The following is a 20,111-nucleotide window of genomic DNA, read 5'->3' on the forward strand; positions in this document are numbered from 1 at the left end:
ACATTATATATTATACAACATGAGTTTTAGTCATATTATTAGTGAATCATGTCATTTTAACAAAATACAGTCCTCGGGATTCATGAAGCTTGCGCCAGGCGCATGCATAGCGTAGGCGTTATAACGCCAAATATGGCCGTCGAGCGATTCAGGTACGATCCAATTCCACGTGCACTACTGGCATACGCCAGAACTGCGCAGCCCCTGGTGTAGGTATGCTAATCACCCCATGTGCAGTGTCGCACCATGCAAATGAAGGCATATAGCGATTCATGAAGTGGTGCAGGCGTAGCGTAAGCCCACAGAAATGTAAACCAAAAAACACGGTTTACATTTTCCCAAACAGAACATTGGAGCTATGGAAGAGGGCCAGACCCAGGTATCACAATGTTAACATATGCCAATGGCGAAATACACAGCCAATGGCATAAGAAAAGATGCACAACACGTAAATAACAACATTTAATGTCATGTCCACAGTAACGCACAGCACAACTGCAGGGCATGTGTGTGGAAGCTGTAACATAAAGAAATAATATAAAAATGTCATAAAATCGCAACATAATAGAAATCAGGTTTACAGCATAATACACAATGGTAGGCATGGAACACCACAACCAAGGTGCAAAGGTTGCTAAGGGCTTGCGATAGTGTTTGGCGCTGTAACTATGAATTAGTAGTCAATGCCATGCAAATGAGGCAGATAATACTAAATTGCAAATGTCCCGCCGGATGAAGGTTGCACCATACGGCGCAGTGGTATAACACTGAGGAGTGGCTCAGAGGAGATACATGACATCAGCAGAGGGGTGTGCCACCGTAGCAGTAAGCACATTGGAGCATTGCAAATCTGGCCTGTCCATTGCTAAGCAAAGCTGCAGGACAGGGGTGGGGAGGAATCGTTTAGCTGAGAGCAGACATGGTGCCCAAAAGCGCATGTGTACGAGGATGAAAATGTGCCCGAAACCCAGTAATCGGACGCACGCGCCGCAAACAATAGCAGAAACAGGAAGGTCAGGGGAAGAAAAGAAGGAAATGTGGAAGTAGGGTAATTGGAGTACTAATGAGCAATCAACACCAATCAACCCACGAAGGCCAATCGACGGCAGCTGACAAGTCTGCTTGCAAAAACCTGCAAAACAGGATAGGGGAGGCATTTGAATGCAAAGAAAGGAGGGGAGGTATTGGATTGCAAAGATAGGAGACCTGATACAGCAGAGCAAAGCAAACCAACAGCAGACCGGCAGTAGCACACATAACGCAAGATACGCCAGGTCCAGGAAAGTACAAATGAAAGTAGGCTGCAGGATGCACGCCAGAAAATGGTAGGTGCAACATGCAGAAATGTAAAGGGAAGGTCAAGAGGTAATCCACGGCAGGCAAATGTAATTCAACACCAAAGGCACCACAATAGTAGTTCCGGCAGTAAAACACATAAGATAACCTGTAGCTATGATCGTACATACACACCCTATGACATTATCGATGTTCACAGCACAATAGTATAAAGTGTGAAAGCACCCAACACACACCTGTGTATTCCCAAACACCGCACCATAGGTGTAAACACACGGGGAACTTTTAAAATGTACATGTTGGGAGCTGCCATAGCTGTGATTCATCAGCATGTGTTAGAGACTGACGGTGTTGTGGAGGATGATGCTGACAACCACCGCAGGCCTCGGAGGAGAAGGAGAGTGTTCAGACCAAGGGTAACATACCAGGGGCTACATGACCTGGAGATAGTAGAGCATTACAGGGTGGACAGGGACATCTTACAGCAAATAGTGGAGCTGTGCTGGCCACGCCTGAGAACCAGAAACAACACAGGGGAACCCATCCCAGTGGACATGATGGTATGTGTAAGCCTGCGAATACTGGCCACAGGTACCTTTCAAAGGCCAACTGGAGATATAATGGGTATCTCACAGGCATCAGCATCCAGGGTACTACACCAGTTCCTGGATGCCATGTTACCACATGCCAATGAGCAGATATACTTCCCCAGAACTCAGGAGGAGTTGGCCAGCAATATGCGCCACTTCCACCGTGTGGCACAATACCCATAGGTACTGGGTGCGATAGACTGCACGCACATACAAATCAAGTCACCACCCGGTGAGCAGGGTAGGCGCTATATAAATCACAAGGGATTCCACTCCATCAACTACCAGGTCGTGTGCAATGCCCAGGCATTATCATGGATGTGTGTGCTGGCAGCCCTGGAAGCTACCATGACTCCCATATCTGGCATGTCTCACAGCTGTATCAGGTATTTGTCAGGGGGGACATCCCACATGGCCATCTCATGGGGGGATGCTGGCTATGCACTGGAGCCGTGGATGATGACTCCCATCAGAAATGCACACACACCCATGCAAGAATGCCATAATGAGGCACACGCACAAACCAGAATCATCATAGAGCGTGTGTTCGGAATGCTGAAATCATGGTTCCGGTGCTTGGATACATCTGGTGGAGCCTTGCAGTACTCTCCAGGCATGTGTGCCCACATCGTCATAGTATGTGCCATGCTACATAATATGATCCTGCGGAAGCAGCTGCAGCAGGGACAAAATGGTGAAGGCCCTCATAGCCCACTGCAATTGCCAAGGGCATTACAGGCACAGAGGGATTCAGACCATGAACACACTGTGCCAGCCCCAGTAGGCAGACGGAGGCATGCCCAATATGCCTACACCTTGGCAAAGAGGGAACATACAGCACATACTCTGATAGTGTAGGCCCCTACAGACTGACACCTCTCCACCTGCACACACAGTAAAATGGATGGCACACAAACATGACCACCTGTAAATTGTAATGTATAGGTGGCCCAATGTGTGACTCCTACATAGGCAGCCCTCAAACATTGTAAACACAACAGCCAGTGGAACAAGGAATGCCAACACCTGAACAGTACATGAGTCTTACAGCATATGGTGGTACTGTGTGCCTGTCACGTTCCCCGCCAGATATATATATATATATATATATATATATATATATATATATATATATATATATATATATATATATAGATATATATATATATGTACACATATGCATATATATAATACAGATAGAAAGGGCAATAGAGGGATATATGGTGATATAGATGGATTCAGCGATATCTGCAAATATAATAGATAGTTCAATGACATTCATAACATCTTGGAGGTACAAATAAATAGGATACTGCCAACCATGGAATGTGTAACATACCGACATGCGTAACCACGAGGCTGAAAGACTGATAGAACACAGTACCGGAACAGTACATCCGCGAGTAATAGTATGATGATATGAAGGGACAGTTAGTCACCGCTGCCGGTGTCGCGGTCCACGTAGGTACTGTGTTCTGCTGTGTCTGTGAGTGCTGTAGTCTGTGTAAGTGTGCATTGAGGGTGCCGTGTGCGTCTCTGTGTGACTGTAATGTGTGTGTGTGTCTGCAACATGTGTTTGTTAGTGCCAAGTCAGAGGCAGATCAGTACGGTAGGTGTGGGTATAGCTAGCCATAGGCATATGGTTACTACCTGTCCCACAGTTGAAGGGACAGCCCCACCCTGGGCAGGTGTGTCCTGACATAAAACAGTACAAAGGGCAAATGTCCGAGATGGTAGGACATAAATATGTCCCATATATAATGTAACAGTCATATTTAATAGTTATGCCTGTATGTAAGAAACGTAAATGTTACATGCAATATGATAAGTAGCCAAAGTCACACAACAATAGGTATGTAGTGAGGATAAAAGTATGTGCTAACCTGTGTACTGACCGTGGCTACGTGTTGGCCTGTAAACACCGCTTTGTGTCCCGCAAGTGTCCAACAATGACCATATGAAAAGGTGGCAACCCATGGCAAACAGGCTCTTTTAACAACACAACCACAATGACTGCAAATATCTGGGACAGAAATACAAGGGATAGCTGTCACTTACACATATCCCTTGATATATCGCTGCAATTACGGAGGTATACAAGTAGCAAGCTCACCTGCAGACGATATAGAAACCAATTAACAATGGCCCAACGTACAATCCCATAACATAAGTCTACTAACTGTTAGCTCTCTAATTAAGGACGGAGCCCACACACATATATACGGATTATGTAGAAATGCAAGGCCCACAAACCTGTATATGTTACGTACACCCACCGACATCCCCCACATTAGAAACTAAAGCAATACAGACTGTAATAGCAGCACAAACATCCAGTCAGTCAATTACATCTGCAGAACCCTCAGCATACCGTGTGAGAGACACAATTAAAGACGTCATGCAAAATTGCAGGCGTTGTATAATGGAACAAACAGCCATGTTACAGGTTTTGTTTGCAATACTCTGTTATCAGACGTTGGGATGACAGGTACACCCACATGTTGAACCAAATACTCTACCTGTCACACACAATCCATGGGGGACATGAATCCAAATTATACTTGTCTCCATACATAGCAGTTGCAGTTACACATAACAAAACACAATACAGACTGTCTCCCCAAAAGTAGGGCAAATAGGCAATGCCCAAGTGGAGAATCCAATTATACCCCACTGTCGCTGCGTAATTGGCGAATGGAGTAGCTGCACAGCTGATATGCAAGTAATTAGTTACTCAGGAACACCAATTGGCGGGATGAATCCACATGTTTCAGGTATCGACGTATATAAGGATGACTTGCCAGATATTCAAACCGTATGCTCATACCGAATACCAGTTGAAACACTGTGAGAGAGATAGAAACAAAATGCCGTAATGACAACAAGGTATGTAGAACTCCCGATATGTAAGGTTATGTATAGCATGATCTGTATTAATTAGTTTTACTGTATGTATAGCCTGGTTTGCATTAATTAAACGTGTCCTCAATGCATAAAGTGGGGAAAGGTATTTATGTAGTGATGTCTTGCTGAGCATACTAACGCTTGTAGAAACTGTGCGTCCAGCAGTGGGACACAAGGTACACAGCACAGACACCACAAGGGATGTTACATGAGGGGGTTAAACAGAACAATTCCATACAACCCGCCGTCAGTGGTAGGGTATGTCCAACAAGGACGTGCCATAGCAGGGGATAGTATATGTTGATATACTGTCACAGCACGCATGTGTATGGGCATATAACGTTAATGACATATGTAAGGTGGTCCCGCTGTGCAAGTATGCTTTGCATTATGGGATACTATGTGAAATATGTGTAATGTATAGTATTGTAGGTAGATATGACAGATATTCTACACAGCATAACAGGCATATCATGCATACCACAGGTATCGTCTATTGGTATGTACAATAACAGGATACATATGGCCTGTAGGTATGGGACATAGTAATAGCATGATAGCTAATCTAAATGGAAGGGCTACCAAGTAACCATGCACAAAGGACATGTAATAGCTTCACAGGTGCATAGTGGGGTACTATGCAGTCTGGCAAGTCCATGTGTAAGCACAACTACAGTGTTCACACTAGTGGCACCTCTCTAGGGTAGTGTCCTGTGAACAGCAGAGCCAGGTGTCACCTGCACCTCTGCACAGTACAGCCACTGCAGTGATCCCAGGCCTACATGTGTCTCCCAACCACCAAGGGAGGTATCACATGAACAGTGCTACTGAGTGTCCCTGCGTGATGTACATAGGACTTATGTTCCAAAGCATGGTGAGTGTCCGGTTTGGGAATGCAACCCACAAGCACATCCCACTCATCGTGGCATGTGTGCACATATCCATGAGCATGTTGCTCACAGTGGCCTCTGCTTATGTCGCATATGAGGAGTATATCCATCAATAATGTTGTGGACATGGGCCCTGTCTGATCAGCAGAGGTCAACCCTGAGTATGTAGTATGCAAATGTGTACAGATGTGGTGTCCGTAGTGCAGCTGCATATTTAAACTGTCGGAGCTCAGTAAACGTCATGGCGTGTTAATGTTGTGGCATGTAAAGCTGTAGCTGTTGTGTAAGGTACACCCTAAATGGGGTGGTGTACCCTTGAATGTGTGTAGATGTCTTGAGTTCAGAGGTACAATGGGTGCCTATGTACCAGCTACACACCCAGTACAGATAGGTGTGGCCATGTAGAAGGATATCCATGCCACATTGGCAATACGGTAACCACAGGAGTGGGTGCGACATATGTGTGTACTGCAAACATGTACAATGTGATATGTATGTAGGGGACTACCATCCATGTGATAGTCAGTGGGTGAATGGTGTAATGCAAAGGTGATGTGCATGCACCTTGTGTCATGCAGCTTGATGCCATGATAGTCATATTATGTATCTGTCACAGCGACACCCATATGGTTGGAGTCGGTATCAGCTGGTGGAGCAATCATGGCGCATGGTATGTAGGGGTTTGAAAGCTAGGCAGGGTAAGTCCCCTGTGCTAGCCTGTTCCACAGGGAAGCATATACTGAACATGAGGGGCCCTATGACTGAGGACCGTGGTATGCCAAATGTACCTGACATGTAGTAGGTACTATGGTATGCTGGCCTCACTGTGTGTCCTGTCCATGAGCTACATAGCATAACATCCTGAGACACAGGGTACGATTTGCAGGTGGATGTGTATGTTGTCAATATCAGAATGGGGAATGGTGCTGAAAGGCAATGAGAGGACAATGTAGGATGTGCGGACTCCTGTACCATCAGCAACTGTCCTGGTAACTGTATGAAAGGAGTCCACCATGTGTAGGGGCCATGCTCTGGCCCTAACAAGCCCAACCTGGGTGGCAGCAAAGGACGGGAGCCCAACAATGTCTCTGTGAATGACGTCCTTGATGATGTGCCCCATAGCCATGCAGAACAGTCCAGTCAGGTGTGTAGGACTATAGTCCCACTCGTGCAATGTGGTGCCACCTGTGTGTAGTGTGATAAATGCTGCTGTGTGCCATTCAGGGGCTACAATGTCTGAAACAAGGCTATTACTGAATATGGTGGCCTAGTGGGGAGACATGTAATTCAGAGGTTGGTGGACATCACAGCCTGGGACGTTGGAAGGTGACATGGGGCCAGTGTCCCAGGACATATAGAGTGTAGGGCAGTACTGTGTAGGTGTGACCACAGGGACACCACAATGTTCATGTATGGATTGCGGCCCTGTAGTGAGTGAGAGGGTGTAATGTCAGCATTGAATCCATCCTCCAGCATGTTGCCAACAACACCTGGGTCTGCAATGTCCCTGAGTGACTGTTGTATGTGACAGCAGATGTGGGTGTTGCCATCGAATACTGACATACCACCATAATGCCTGGTGGTACACCCTGGAATGTGTGGCAGTCATGTTTACATAGCTAGTCTTGGAGTATGTGATGAGGGACCCTGTGGCCCCACCACAGTTGACCAGTGAGCCACCCCACACATGGGAATGTACACCACTGTACAACAGCCTACACCTGTTGTTGTACATCATATGTCCATGGAACATGACCACCAGAGTGGCGTCTGTTATCTGGTGTGTACCATCATGGCTCTGTGTGGAATAGCATGATCCATGCAGTTGTGTACATGCTAATGAAGTGCACTGGGGTATGTGTCAGCATTTGTATGTGCATTGTCCATCTGCACGGGTGTCATGATGTTAACAACCGCTGTCAGCAGACATCTGTAGTAGGTGTTGTAGTACTCATGTACTGTGTATGCTGTGATGGGTGTGTTGCCGGGATGTGGCTAACAAGGTCGATTAGCATATGTTCGGAATCCACCAATGAGGGGATAACCCCAGGTGTGTAACACCAGTCACATGGTGGTAGTGTTCATGCCAAGGGTAATGTAGGTCTTGGAAGTGGTGTGTATGGGTTGATCCAGCAGAGCGGAGGGTATGACTCATGGATGTGTCGGTACATGAGTGGCTATCCCAGTGAAGTGTGGGGTAGTGTCAGTCACACATCAGTAGTAGCTCTTCTGAGGCCCACTGTCCACTATATTAACATAGAAGGTATGTTACTTGTGGGGTATGATGTTGACACTGTCACTTGTTACAATGTGTATAGCGGTCCTGGACACAGTTAGCTGCACGTGGAGCACCTCTGATGCATTGTGCTAAGTAACTTGCCAGGATGTGTGCAAAACATAGTGGGATATGGGAACCCTTCAGCTGTGGGTGTGCCGGTCGAGGTATGTGCCTGAAAGGTATGGTCTGTCTATAACCTGTCATTGCAGGTGTGCTCTGCAGAGACTAGAGGCAGGTTCCAGTCACTGCAGAGATGTTTGAGTGGTGCATTATAAGGTGTGCCTTGCCTGCGTGCATCACAGAGGAAGATGCAAGCATTGTGTCACATGACCCCATGTCGTGCCTGCCAGTTACCGCCCTGCCGGTGACAGTTATTGGAAACTGTGCAAGACAGGCAGTATAGAAGCAGCAAGAGCCTTACATGTGAGCTGTACTCCCAGGGCTGACAGGTGCAAGTCATCTGTGCCACAGCATTGTGTTTGACCAGGACAGTCATAGCGGACAGATACCAGATGCCTGTGGAATGACAATAGGAGCATAGGCAACTGTTGAAGTTACACAGTCGGTCATTGTACAGTGGTATCATGTCCGGATGAATGCAAAATGCTCCCCAGGGCTTGGCCCACACCCTCAGGGCTATAAGACTGGTGAGCTATTGCATGTCCCTGCACATGTAGTCTGTGAAGTGGCATCACAGGGCAGTCACACTAAAATGGAGAATGACAGTCATATCGTACCTGGTGAGGTGTGGCATGGGTGCATAGGTTATGTTGCAGAAGCAGTTACCCGACAGCAAGATGTAAGCGACTAATGCCTTGTGTAGCCTGCTGTGTAGAACTGCAGTGTGACTCCCTACAGAGTCAGCTATGACTGGTGTGTTGTGAATGTTATAACTCACTATTGGCTGTATGTGATGGGCACACATGAGTCTGTGGGCTATAAGCTGGTGATGTTGTCTTCCATGATGGGGGCTACCTCTGGTGCCTACAGTGAGTATGGAGACATACTGCACAAGTTGTCCTCGTAGGTGTGGCCAGTGGTGTACATCATGTGAGACTATGTGATGGGTGGGGTGTGTTGTGAATGTTACACATCCCCAAATGACTGTCAGGTGCAGTCAGGGTTGGTGACAGCATTACCCCCAGCCATAGCTGTCAACCTCCTGTCCCCAAACTGAGGAACATTAGCCCTCATACTGTGTGACAAATGGGCAAAACATGGAACACTTACAACTGGCTTACTAACAGCTTCAACAAGGAAGGGCATATGATGGCTAAAATAGGCTGGTCTTACGTATAAAAAAGATATTCCAATGAATTAATATGATTCCCATCTATTTAGCCATGACTAGCAGGTAAACAATTTACAACAATGAATGTGTGACAGACCCTTCCAATGTGGAACCTTGAGGAACATGCACCTTTTAGAACCCCAAATGAGGTATGTTCCTCGTAATGAGGTACACCTGAGAGCTATGCCCCCAGCACGGCTGCAGAAGTGCATCCCCCACAGGCTGTAGTGCCGTATGTTGGGAGGTGAGCATTGAACGTGTACATGAGACAATTGCTGTATTGCCACATGTACGACATATCCCTCATATAGACAGGCAGTAGCACTGGTACGTGACAGTTGGACATGCCTGTATATACAACCATGTCCCACAGGATATGTGCGTTACGTGTGTACAACAGCTGTCGTACCTTAAGCAAGCTGGGAAGTGTAGGACAGCCAGTGTACCTGTGGGACATGGTGTGGAATGGGTGCTATAGTAATCAGTAGCTCATGACATGCTCACAAGTTCTGAACAAGTGCCTAGCATGATCATACAATACAGACAGGGTGTTGGATAATATCAACAAACAAGTGGTGATGACAGTCATTTAGGGTGGCAACGCACTATAACCCTGCTGAGTATGGTGTGCATGTCCATGAATCATTAGCACTGTAGATGTTAGCAGTATAGATGTACAAGACAGCACGGATATTTGATTACAAATACCTTTGCATGTCACAGGAGTGTTCCACCAGTGGCCTGTTGACAGACTCACAACTACAAAAGGTGCAAGAGTGACATGTGCACAGCACACCAGTGCCAGCTACAGTAGAACAGGGTTAATGTGTTGTACCCCACCCTCATTGTAGCCCATACCACACAGACAAATGCTAGGCATCTGTGTATGTAAGGCTGTGAATGGCCATGACCTATCAGTATAGCTGTGTCAGTGTTGTGAACAACATACAGAATGGGCTGTGTGGGTGAGGTGTGTGACATATGTGCACAGTCTGATGGATAATACCAGCGGTGTCACCGCTAGGTGAACATCCCTGTACCCATAAACTACTACCTAGGCTTTGGTCAACATTATGGACACTGTGTAAGGGATGGTGCTGTGCAGTGCACCCCCCCAACATGGTGACATCTCCAGGCCCCTTAGGTAGTCATATGAGGTATCCATGTCATGTCAGGGTGCCATTCATGAGCACGGAGATCACTGGACAGGCATATACAGCACTGTGGTGACCAAGATTGGATCACATACCACCTGTAAGGGGTAATGGCTATGCATGGATGTGCGATACCAGCCTTCACAATCCTCACCTCCACTATGCAGCATGCTGTCTACCTTGCAGAAGGACATTTGCTACACCATGATGATGGACATGCTACATGTCCATATCCTGATCTATAAGACATATGTCATGGACAGCCACCGTCCTAATACTAGGATCGCCACAGGCTGGACAGATCCCTGTGCCATATATGTGACATACTCCCACCATACCATGCAACCCTGTCCATCAAAGCTGCACATGTCATCCCAGTCATACATGGTGTGATGGCCGCATGATAGATGTACTATCAACTGGCTGGATCAGTAATGTGGCACTAATGCACCTTGCGGTGGCACAATGGCTGTCTGTTACAGCTTGGAAACCGTGCCCACACATGCTATGGTTGATAACCATCCCTGCAAATGTCGTCTGACTAGCCATTGTCCAATGTCTATCACATGTGCAATACAGGCAATCCGTGGCAGGATGTTGAACAGTTGTACAGTGCTGTGTAGATGTATATGGCAAAACACATGCATGTACAGGTGTCCATGCGTATGTGTGCAGTCACTGCTCAAGTCCATTACGGCTGTGTCTGTGTTGATATGCGACATATACACAGCATCCAGGTCAACAGTAGTACCGTGGACACATCCAGGCATGTGCAGATAGGTAAGAACACAAGTGCAGGCAAATAGACATGCCCACAGCAAGACAGCATTTACATGGAGTATGAACACTGTAATGAGGTGACACACATATATGGTGATGATATCCAATGCATAATGGGTGTGACATGTGTGACACAAACACGTCAGTCATGTCAGTGTCATGATGCTTTGCAAAGATAACTGTGCAGATGTAGTAGCTGTCATAGAAATGTATGTGCAGCAGTATCTCTGTACATCTCTGAAACTGTGACCTGTCACCATCATTATGTCTTACAGATAATGCCCCGTACACACCTCCCAGCATACACCCGCCAGGAGGATGATGTCCTCATCCCACAGCTCCATGACAACTATGACTTGTTGTTCAGCCATGTGCCACAGCATGCCCAGCAGCGGGATGACCTGTGGCAGGATCTACGCAGGAGGGTGAACGATGTGGGTGGCCATAACCGCACCTACCAGCAGGTGCGCAGACACTGCATGGACTTGATACGACATGCAAAACAGCGTGCCACTGCAATTGCCAGGGAACAAGGTGGAACAGGTGGTGGGCCACCAACCCAGCCCCCACTCACACACACTGAGGAGCTACTGGCCAGTCTGGGGACACCCAGGGAACAGCATCCAGAAACACTAGCTGCCATCGTGGAGGTGGGTGTCTCCCAACCAATGAGCCTGGAGTTGCCTGGTAAGTCAGTACTGCACATATGGCTATTATATCCCATGTAGTTGCATGTGTCACTGTACATTATGTAAAGTAACAACATATGCAAGGTATGTGGACACATGCTGCATACTACAGTATGCTACATTGTGTATGCACACATGTGCATACTATATGCTATTACACAGGTGAATGTGTTCACATGCACAGTGCAACCTGTGGCTGTCATACAGTCATGGATAATGTTCATACTGGTGTGTCACCCCTATACAGGTACCTCTGGTGTGCCGCACAAACATGAGTCCGTTGCAGGTGAGACTGTCATCAGTATCAGGCATGTTACAGTGTAGATCTATTTGCCATGTGGCCAGTTAACACTTGCACACCTGATGTTTGTTCCAGTCACGATATGCAGGTCGCACCACCCTTCATTCACACACGCCACCCATGTGCAATATATACAAATGTAATGATACACCAACTTGAAACCACAGTACTTGTCATTGCGACATGTGTGGTCAGCTGTGCATACAACGGTGGAGGTGTTCTACAATGGAGGCATATGTAGTATGCATTGGAACAACATGTGTGGTACGCAGATATGGGCAGCCCACAGGTGTCATCATTGTGTCATATGCCCCTGCATTGGGTGCACACATTGTGATGTGCCACCTGACATGTCCCAGACATGTAGTGTTCTGTCTGCAATATTGTCACACTATCGCATGACCTATACCCCACATACCAAACATACAACCCGTTGTCTGCATAGCCCTGTGGATTGTGACATATCTGACATCTATGGGTGTATGTCATATGGGACAACACAGACATGTGGAAAAGATGCCCATCACACACAATTGGCCAACACATGTGCACACATGGCCATGGGGGATGGCCGGAGACATGTAGCCACACAGTACTTGGGATGTGTATACACCCTGTTGCACATTGTCCACACATGGTCCAATTATAGCCTTAGTTGACCGATTATACAGTTGATGTGGTACAGTGGACAACCTAAAAGCCTGTGCACAGCTACAGGAGGTGTCACTGAAGTCTGCCATATACGATCTGTTGAACATCACGACTGTGTTGCAGTTATGACTATGCAATGTGTACACATTATGCATTCTACAGCAACATAGATGCCTCATGTTGCCATGCAATGGCACAGTGTCTGTACTTCACACTGTATAGCAATGTAGATGCCTCACACTACCCTCCCATGCTCATGCAGATTTGCTAAACATGCATTCTATCTGTAGGGCATACACACAACACTGCAATGTGAAGCCCATTATGATGCTGTACATGTGTCAGGACACCATTGTGTCAAACATGTATGCATGTTAATGCACATGTCAGCAGATTACATGTCAAGGTCACGTCAGCCATGTGTACTGTTATCCTGTTCTGGGCCACATGGTGTATCATGGGGATGCATGCATACTACCATGATTGTGTGAACTGCATGGCTACTGATATGACACCTGCTTGCTGTAGTGTGCACCCCAGGGAGGTATGCTTACTAACATTATTAATGTCTGAGCTGCATGCCCTCTGCTGTATCGCAGGCATGCTGCATGCCATCTGACAAATCACATGCATGGTGTGTCTGTGTGTGTCTGTGTTTGTGTGTGTGTGTCTGTGTTTGTGTGTGTCTGTGTGTGTCTGTGTGTGTCTGTGTGTGTGTGTGTGTGTGTCTGTGTGTGTGTGTGTGTCTGTGTGTGTGTGTGTGTGTGTGTGTGTGTGTGTGTGTGTGTGTCTGTGTGTGTGTGTGTGTGTGTGTGTGTGTGTGTGTGTGTGTGTGTGTGTGTGTGTGTGTGTGTGTGTGTGTGTGTGTGTGTGTGTGTGTGTGTGTGTGTGTGTGTGTGTGTGTGTGTGTGTGTCTGTGTCTATTGTATTTTACAGTATTTCTTTGCATTCACAGGTGATGTAGGTGCGTTACCCTCCTGCGGTCCATCTGATGTTAGTGTCCCCACAGATACTAGCGGTGATGAACATATGCATGAGGTACAGGCAGGGTTGTCAGGGGCTGAATCTGTGCCAATGGTTACCATCTCAGCTATGTCCCCCTCTTCCCCGCACACAGTTCTGCTGCCAACACATACCGCATCACCAGTGGCCATAGAGGAAGGACAGTCAGTGTCTGTTAGCGTGGAACAGGAACATGTGGTGGCTACAGAAGGTGTGTCTACACACCATGGTGTCAGTGTAATGACTGCAGATGTGCCACACAGGCATGAGGCCGGTGCTGCTCGTAGGAGGACCTCTGGCAGACATGCACCTGCAGGACACAGCGCAGCAGCTGGTATCACCAGACGCATGTTCCAGACTGTAATGGCAGCACAGGCACATGCTGAATGGCAGAACAGGGAAGGGCAGAGGCTGCAGAGGGCTGCTATCCATACCCTAAATGACAACATCCAGGCAATGGCAAATGCTCAACAGCAGATTGCTAATGTTCTGGATAGGCGATTAGGTGAAATGGTCGGAATCCTTGACCAAGGCATGGCAATCTGCGAGCGGGAGCTGTCTGTGCTGGAACACCTGGTAGGAGTGAGGCATAGGCCATGTGGACATAGGCCAGCAACACCACCTAGTGTAGGTCGACGTGAGCATGCCACCTCACATGCCCGCTCCCATAGTGCCGGTAGCAGTAGCAGTGCAGCTGATGCTGCGCTGTCAACACCAGGACACAGCAGGCCACATGGACGTGGCCCTGGATGGTCTCAGCAGGGACACGGTTCCAGCAGACATGTGTCGTCGGACAGTAGCCACTCTGTACCTCCACCTGGTAGTGCCCGTGCAACCCCAGGCAGGCACAGGTCACGTGGCCATGGATGGACACAGTGAGCTGTACAACCTGCTCTGTACAATCTGGGGCTGTCAATTATACCCCGTGTAGGCCTCACAAATGGCAGAACTGTGTACACACATACACGCACGCAGCAAACACAACTGTAGGGCTCCACAACATCCACATGCATTCTGCACAGACATGTCCAGTCAACTCACCAGCCCTTACACACACACATGATGTTATCCATTGGTGCAGCCTATGCCCCTGGCAAACATATCACCCTGTGCATATGATGAAGCCTGTGCCACATCCCTGTCATCCACACCATCGGTGCAGGGTTATGCACAAATATTCTGATGCACAGGGTGAACAGCATAGTGAGAGGTGTATGTAATATTACCTGTGTATGCATAGTGAGGGATGTGTATGTTGCAGTGGTTGTGAGTGAATACTGAGAGATGTGTATGTGACATAGGTTGTGTACTGTCGACATGCACCAGTCATACCATGTAGTGCAGGTGCAGCATGCATTGTGATGTGTTCACGGTATGTGTCTCGGTTACATCTGTAGCACCATGTTGGTTGTGATACCCTGGTTCCCTCCTATGGTGTACCTGCATGTGCCTACAGGTAGCAGTGTTTGCAGTCCCCCACGTGTAACTGTGGATCACTCACAGGCACGTCTGGCAATATCAGCATGCTATGTGTACCCTCAGCCTGACTGTTGGACACACCAACATGACACAGATGTCCACACATATACTGCACCTGACGCATGTGGTCTGTGCCACAGGCTACACTGGACAGAGATGTGACACACATAGCAGGACACATTACAGGTATGGTGACATGGTGCAGGGGTTGTACACAGCGGCCTGGCCAATGATGATGTGAGGTGTCACTTGGTAGCTGGAGGCCACACTGTGCAGCAGTAGGACCCTGTAACAGTACGGGAACATGGCCGCATTCACGGGGTGTACACCACTATAACGCACAGCCCATAGTGTGCAGGTGGGGACCCTTGCCTGTGTGGTCATCACCCACACAGTACTATGCATCCACATGACGTGTCACAGAGAAGGGACATGCACAGGTAGCCAGTATGGCTGGGACCTATGGCATCAACAGGGTTGTGCAATGCATCACCATTATGGGTTAGTCACCACGTGGGGTTAGTGATCATTTCCAACCGTATATTAGCATACACCCTCACACCAAGCACCAGACATACATACAGACACACACACACTGTGGTGACCACACATGTGTATAAGGACAGCCGACGTGTGTGATGCACCACACCGGCCGACGTCATGCTTCCCACACTGACGTATGTACAGATCTCTACAATGGTGTACAGGGATGTGTAGCAACTGGGACATATTCCCCGCGATATGTGGCATCCCTGGTCACACATTCGGACACACATGGCAGTGCTGGGAATGATACACCTGCCATATGATGACACGTTTGATAGACATGCAGCGGTATTGATTGCATTATGTGTACCAATGCTATATCTGGCAAATGTGCTGCTATATGCACACAGCAGGTTGTAGGTGTTACAGGTGCCATGTGACATATAGTTGTTAACACCTGACCGCTATGTATGCATTATGTCAGCACCATCACGTAACAGCGACATAGCGTATTGTTTACACATGGCATGATAGGATGGTGTGTGGCACAACTGTGAGCCACCCCATCCACACATACATCTAGACAGGTGGTTCACCATGTTATGTACACACATCCCTCCATACATGCTGTTTGTATGTCACCGTATACAGGTGTCAATGATGGGTCTGCATTGCGTCTGCATGTCGTAGGTAGGTGAAACTATGTTACGGACATCAGCCACTGCACATGCATGGTTGCTGCATGCACAGTACAGATGTCACATGTGTCTCCTGTTTCCATGTTTGTATGCATTGCTATTGTTGGACATGTGTGTTGACATACATAACACATGGACTGCGGTATGATATCATGGGTGTCACAGGCGACCAGTACAAGGGTATGTGTCCCAGTCAACACAGCTACCTCCTATAGTGTGAGCATTCAACAGACATGGGCCCACCTTCCATTCGCGTGTGTAGCATTGATTAGGCCAGTGTTATGCATGAGGTACATCAAAGGCTATGTATGTATGTGTTGTGTGTGCAGTCCATGCACACATCCACACAATCACATGTATGACATATCCAGATGTGTGTCCATTGGTGTACAGAAACAGTCAGGTGTCACAGCTGTGTAAGGGCCGTGGTATGTCTTGAGCTGACCTGTTCATGTATACTGGTATCATTGCAATGCATAACACCTGTTGGATCCCTGTTGATACATGTGTACTCTGCACAGCTGGTGTACACCGCTGTACAGCCCAGTGGTCATGTGTCACATGGTGTTGTGGGACCGTAAGGCTGTGTAGTGCTGCTCCGATGACATGGTGCTGACTTGACAGCTACAGTGTACACTGCAGTGTGTATGTGTGTGACCTGCACCTGTGACAGCTGTGATGGCAGCTGTGTGTACAGGTCACTGCATGTGTGACCGCCCTGTGCGTGAGGACAGTTATACCTTACTGTGCCCTTCTGTACTGTGCCCTTCTGTGTGTACACTCCATCTGCATGCAAGACGGCCCTTTGCAACAGCTAAGTGTGTGAGCATGCCCAGTATGCTGTTGTGTAGATGGACACACAGTACATTCCACATTGCGCCCTTCAGTGATTAGACTCCGTGTGCATGCAAGTTGGCCATTTGCAACTGCTAAGTGTGTGAGCATGCCCAGTACGTCATTGTGTAGATGGACACACAGTACATTCCACACTGCGCCCTTCCATGATTAGACTCCGTGTGCATGCAAGATGGCCGTTTGCAACTGCTAAGTGTGTGAGCATGCCCAGTACGCCGTTGTGTAGATGGACACACAGTACATTCCAAACAGACGTGTGATACTAAGCGTGTAGGCATGGCCATTGACATCCTGTATAGCCATGGTGGTCTTCCAGGCAACAGATGTCTATTTTCAATGTCACGATGGATGCCTACATTGAACACACTGGTTGCTCTCTCGAAGGGTGTACTGTCTGTGGCGCATCCCGTATCTATTTAGTGTTGTAGTGCTCCGTAGATATTTAGTTGGCCCGATGATAGCACTGCCGTGTTTGTGTACATCTACCTTGGGACAGTAATATGCTTTCAGACTGCTCACTCTCTAAACATTCCCTATCGGCATCTTTGCCTTTGCGGATGATGTCACCCACCTAGAAGTATGCCTCTGGGAGTGCTGTGTTTAGTAATCTCGGTAGCGCATTCTATAAATGCGTAATGCTGTAGTGTGTTAAAGTAGTTAGGTGTATGTTCAACTCCCGGCCCTTCCAAGTGTGTGTGTGTGTGTGTGTGTGTGTGTGTGTGTGTTTCCAGCTGCCTGGGGACACAGTAATGCTTTTAGATGCCTCACAACACATACATTCCCTATCGGCATCTTTTCCTTTGTGGATGATGCCACCCACCTAGAAGTATGCCTCTGGGAGTGCTGTGTTCAGTAATCTCAGTAGCGCGTTCTGTAAATGCATAATGCTGTAGTGTGTTAAAGTAGTTAGGTGTATGTTCAACTCCCGGCCCTTCCAAGTGTGTGTGTGTGTGTGTGTTTCCAGCTGCCTGGGGACACAGTAATGCTTTTAGATGCCTCACAACACATACATTCCCTATCGGCGTCTTTGCCTTTGCGGATGATGTCACCCACCTAGAAGTATGCCTCTGGGAGTGCTGTGTTCAGTAATCTCAGTAGCGCGTTCTGTAAATGCATAATGCTGTAGTGTGTTAAAGTAGTTAGGTGTATGTTCAACTCCCGGCCCTTCCAAGTGTGTGTGTGTGTGTGTGTGTGTGTTTCCAGCTGCCTGGGGACACAGTAATGCTTTTAGATGCCTCACAACACATACATTCCCTATCAGCGTCTTTGCCTTTGCGGATGATGTCACCCACCTAGAAGTATGCCTCTGGGAGTGCTGTGTTCAGTAATCTCAGTAGCGTGTTCTGTAAATGCGTAATGCTGTAGTGTGATAAGGTAGTTAGGTGTATGTTCAACTCCCGGCCCTGCCAAGTGTGTGTGTGTGTGTGTGTGTGTGTGTGTGTGTGTGTGTGTGTGTGTGTGTGTGTGTGTGTGTGTTTCCAGCTGCCTGGGGACACAGTAATGCTTTTACATGCCTCACAACACATACATTTCCTATCGGCGTCTTTGCCTTTGCGGATGATGTCACCCACCTAGAAGTATGCCTCTGGGTGTGCTGTGTTCAGTAATCTCAGTAGCGCGTTCTGTAAATGCATCATGCTGTAGTGTGATAGGGTAGTTAGGTGTAAGTTCAATTCCCAGGCCTGCCAAGTGTGTGTGTGTGTGTGTGTGTGTGTGTGTGTGTGTGTGTGTGTGTGTGTGTGTGTGTGTGTGTGTGCATCCTCCCATCCGGCTGGGGACTCAGGTTATGCTTTTAGACGCTTCGCACCACAGATATATCCTGCTGACGTCTTTGTCTTTGCGGATGTTGACATGCACCTAGTAGAATGCCTGTGTGTCTGCTGTGTTTAGTAATCTCGGTAGCACGTTCTGTAAATGCGTCATGCTGTAGTGTGATAGGGTAGTAATGTGTAAGTTCGATTACCAGCCCTGCCACGTGTGTGTCTGTGTGTGTATGTCTGTATCTCTCTCTCTCTCTCTATATATATATATATATATATATATATATATATATAAAATCTATTTTCTGCCCATAACTCTGCTCTTGCATGGACAGCTGACTGTTTCATGTATCGCATATTTGCATAGCTTTCACATACCAATGGGGTATGTTGCAAATCCCAACATTGTCCATGCAACGTCAGTGTTACGGGTGGTGTTACACGCCCTTACAGGCGTTTGCTGTATATCTTGACAGACATCTATCCTTGTACTCTCACTGTACTCGTACACGCCGGAGGCTTCATGTATCATGGCCTAGTTTTGCTGTGTGTATGTCTATTTGTGCTGTGTGCATGGCTGTGGGTATGTCCCACTATCATCATTTGTAAAGGTGACAGCCCTATAGGTACTTCATGTAGACTGCTGTGTCATTTGACATGTCAGCACATAACTGCGGGCAGTACTGAATGTCCTACTGCAGCGCATTTCATACCTTCTGCGTTATCTTGCAGTCGATATTGCTGTTTCCTCATACATTTCTGATCATACCACTCCACCTCCTAGAGCAAATTTTTGGACAAGGCCTTATCTGATAGTGGGACACAGAGGGACAGTATTGACATGTTGCTCTTACAAACGTAGATAGTTGACACAATAATAGGTTTTGCATTAGTATGGCTTTTCTGTCAGATTTGGTGTCTTAATCACATGTTTGTCATTATTTCATGACTTCAGTTATCAGGAATGTGCCAGAATGTTACTGATGTTACGTGGAACACACCAAACA

This window comes from Protopterus annectens, chromosome 1.part0 (genome assembly GCF_019279795.1).
Source record: "Protopterus annectens isolate FY-2018-M chromosome 1.part0, PAN1.0, whole genome shotgun sequence".
NCBI lineage: Eukaryota > Metazoa > Chordata > Ceratodontiformes > Protopteridae > Protopterus > Protopterus annectens.